This window comes from Photinus pyralis, unplaced genomic scaffold (genome assembly GCF_008802855.1).
Source record: "Photinus pyralis isolate 1611_PpyrPB1 unplaced genomic scaffold, Ppyr1.3 Ppyr1.4_LG2, whole genome shotgun sequence".
Lineage (NCBI taxonomy): Eukaryota > Metazoa > Arthropoda > Insecta > Coleoptera > Lampyridae > Photinus > Photinus pyralis.
Genome location: NW_022170403.1, coordinates 41,056,020 through 41,060,049, shown reverse-complemented (window position 1 = coordinate 41,060,049; position 4,030 = coordinate 41,056,020).

The following is a 4,030-nucleotide window of genomic DNA, read 5'->3' as shown; positions in this document are numbered from 1 at the left end:
CATGAAATTCCCTCTGCAAAAAGTAGAATAATTTAATAACCATAACAGCCTAACATTCGTAGCATAAGCAAAAAACAAGATGTGTCTAAAGATGAGAATACGAAAAGATATTAAATTTTGCAACACCAAGTATAATAGGCGTTATGCTGGAGTCGCATTCAATAAAGCTGAATCAAAAACCACAAGAACAATAAATTTATATGATACATTCGGTAAAAAAATATAAGGTGTACTTCGAAAGCTCTTTCCGAAATTTCCACGGGAACGAGGAAATAGTAGGTAAATTGTGTGTATGAAGTCGGGGGCAAAAGCTAGTACCATATAAAATACATTTCGAAACTCCACTCTTGTTGTCGTGTAGCAAATTAATTGCTGTTTTCAGATATCGTAAAAAACATAGGCATTGCATTTGAAAAATAAAAGTGGCATCGATTTCCGATTAAGCCGGAAGTGATAGATCGTAATGTCATATATAAAATTATATTTGACAAATTGTGTGTAGCTCGCCAAATAAGAGATATTGGGGTGACCATCTTATCTCGAACGCACTGTATATTTAGTACCCAGTACTTTTTTTTTAATTAATTTTTATACCGGATCAACAACTAAATAGTTGTTATACACAGGATCAATAACTTATGGTACTAAAGAAAAACAAACATAACTATATAGCTACTTACAATAAGTTAATAGTGAATTTTATGTAATTATACGTATATTATAAGTACATGTCTTGTGACATTTTCCTTTTTAGTCTTTTGTAAATGTTTATTTTTCCGATGTTGTATTCACCAGCACTTTTGCACAAGTGCATGTTTTGTTTAAATTTTATAACACTTTCTTTTATAAAATCGTGTATTGTAGGAATTTTTAGTTCGTTGTGTATTTGATCGTTTCTTACAAACCACGGCGCGTTTAATATCACTCGTGTCACTTTATTTTGGAGTTTCTGTAATTTTTTAGGTTGGTCTTTGAAGTATTTCTCCATACTTGGCACCCATAGCAGATTATTGGTCGTATCAGTGAGGTAAATAAGAGTAGCGAACACTTGTTTTTAAGAGATGACCTGCGATTGATTAAGGGATATAGGTTAATTAGTCTTATATGTGCTTGAGTTAGCTTTTTATTAATATGGTAGCTCCATGTTAAGCGAGTATCGAGATATACTCCTAAATATTTGACGGCTTGATCTCTTGGGTTCCATTGTATGGGTTTTCCATTAATAGCAATGTTCTCGATGTTTTTGATTTGCCTCAGTGTAAAAACAGTGACACATTTGTCAGCATTAATTGTTGTGTTCCACTTATCGAACCATTTGCATGTGTTGTCTACTGCTTTTTGTAGTCTGCGTACTGCTTCGTGGATGTCCGAATCTTGTATAATTAAGACAGTATCATCTGCGAACATCGCCACTGAAGAAAGGTTAGAGGGAATGTCTCTCATATAGATGTTAAAGAGGAGTGGCCCGAGGATGCTTCCTTGTGGAACTCCGGCTTTTATATCCTTCTTTTTTGATAATTTCGAATTAATTTTTACTGAGAAGGTTCTGTTGTCAAGAAATGATAGGAGTATGGCTTTTATGTAATTTGGTAGTTTTAGTAGTAAAAGCTTATATTGAAGTTCCTCTATCCATACTTTATCAAAAGCCTGGGCAATATCCAAGAAACAGGCCGCAGCATATTGTTTATTTTCAAAACTTTCCTCAATCATCTCAGTTAATCTAAGTAGTTGGTGTATAGTACTGTGGTGTTTTCTAAATCCAAATTGGAAAGTGGGAAGCACATTATCTTCCATACTAGTTTGAATTCGATCGTAAATGATTTTTTCGAGCAGTTTAGACATTGTTGTTAGCAGACTTATTGGTTGGTAGCTTTGGGGTTTCTTTTTATCTTTTCCAGGTTTATGGAATACTAAAATATTAGCATGTTTCCAGGATTCCGGAAAATACCCTAATCGGAGACAGGCATTGATGAGTGATGCCAGAAAAGCTAGGAATTTGTTAGGTAGGTGTTTTAGGACTATATTAGGAATAAGGTCATGACCGGGACTTTTCTTTAATGGTAGGTTGTTGATAAATAGCTTAAGTTCAGAGGGTGACGTGGGTTTAATTTGATCAGGAATAGGTACGTGTGTTTCAATGTAGTTTGTGACTGTATTATGGTGATTACTGTTGCTATAGTTTGGGGTAAATACTTTCTCCAGATGGTGACTAATGTGGCATTTTTCTTCATCTGTTGAGTATTTCTGATTATTATCCATTGTTATTGGTGGCATGATTTCGTGTTGATTAAGGATTTTTTTGTCGCTTTCCACATCTGTGGGTCATTGGGTTCGAATTCCTGTATATATTTTTGATACGATTTAAGTCGAATTTTGTCTAATTCTCGTTTAATCTTGTGCGTCAAGTTGTTTAAAAGTGTTTTGGTTTGTGGATTTTTATTTCTTTGGTAGTCTATTCTTGTTGTGCTCTTCATTTTTATGAGCCATAATATAAGCTGGGGTATGCTGTTTTTGTCTGATGTTTTTGGTTTTGGTGTTTGTTGCTATTTTTACACTTTCTATTATGTTTGCAGTGTAAACGTTTACAAGTGTATCTATGTCTTCTTTGGTTTCTAATCGTTTACGGCCAGCAGAAGCGTTATTCAGTGTATTTTGAAATACAGGGTGATTCCTATAGTACCTGCCACCGTTTGGGAGCGTGTAGGTGGTGCGTAGGGGAGTATTTTGATATAGGACACTTGGGGTCGGAAATCTAAAATAAGGGTGCCAGAGCCAAATTTACCTTCTGGAATTTCGCGCCTGTAGGTTGGCAACCCAACCGGCCGGCGGTGCACACGGGCGCTAGTGGGCTGCGAAATAGGAGGAGGTCGGTGTAAACAAACAAACTTTTCGAAATGGGTGCTTAAATGACCCAAGTATCGATGTGCATCACGAATCTGTGTGTAAAGTTAAGCCTCCGTCAGCTTACCTGCAATTGCCCTGTCTCGCACAGTCGGAAGTGAACTTCTTGAAAGACCTGTCTGCAGGGTAACTGACGGTTTGGATACCGCTCAGCGTACGCTCGTCGTGCAGCTCGTGCGTTACCATTTGCCAATCCGTACATGAAGTGCATGTCCGCGTATTCCGTGTTAGTAAAACGTGCCATAGTGTTTATTCACTTGATACGCGTCGTTGCAGACGGGATTTCGTGGGTTTAAACAAAATTCTGATCAAGTGTCAGCCACACATCGCCGCCTGAGATCGCTCCGTGTGCACCGCCGGCCGGTTGGGTTGCCTACCTACAGGCGCGAAATTCCAGAAGGTAAATTTGGCTCTGGCACCCTTATTTTAGATTTCCGACCCCAAGTGTCCTATATCAAAATACTCCCCTACGCACCACCTACACGCTCCCAAACGGTGGCAGGTACTACAGGAATCACCCTGTATATACTTAATTTTTTTTAAATGCGAACAGAGGAGTTTGCATGCAATGTAATTTCCCTATGTTCGATTTTAAAAAAAACACATCAATCTATTGAGTAGTTCAAATGAGTAGTAGATACAATTGACAGCTGTCATATTTTTAAAAATACCGCCGTCCAATTTAATTACGAAATCGGTTAGGTTATTGATTATGCTCAAGGAGGACACTTCGAACATTTATTGTAGTTGTTTTCGGTATTTATTTTCTTATTTTCTTCATTTATGTATTGAATAGATCAAATTAGTACAATACCAGGTGCAGATGACCTACAAATAATTGAAGGTTGGTTCACAATGAATTGTGATGTCAGGGCGTGCCATGTGAAGTCAAGTTTTCGTAAGTTTAAGAAAAATGTATCCTAAAGTTGCTATGGCCTCACGTGGCTTATTTAAAAAATCTTACCGAGCGCTCTTCATCATAACGACTATAGAGTTGCTGTTCATAGTCACACAAGTTGCGCGATTTGGGAATGTGAACCGCGCACACCTCATAGATTGATGTGTTTTTTTAAAAATCGAACATAGGGAAATTACATTGCATGCAAACCCCTATGTTCGCATTAAAAAA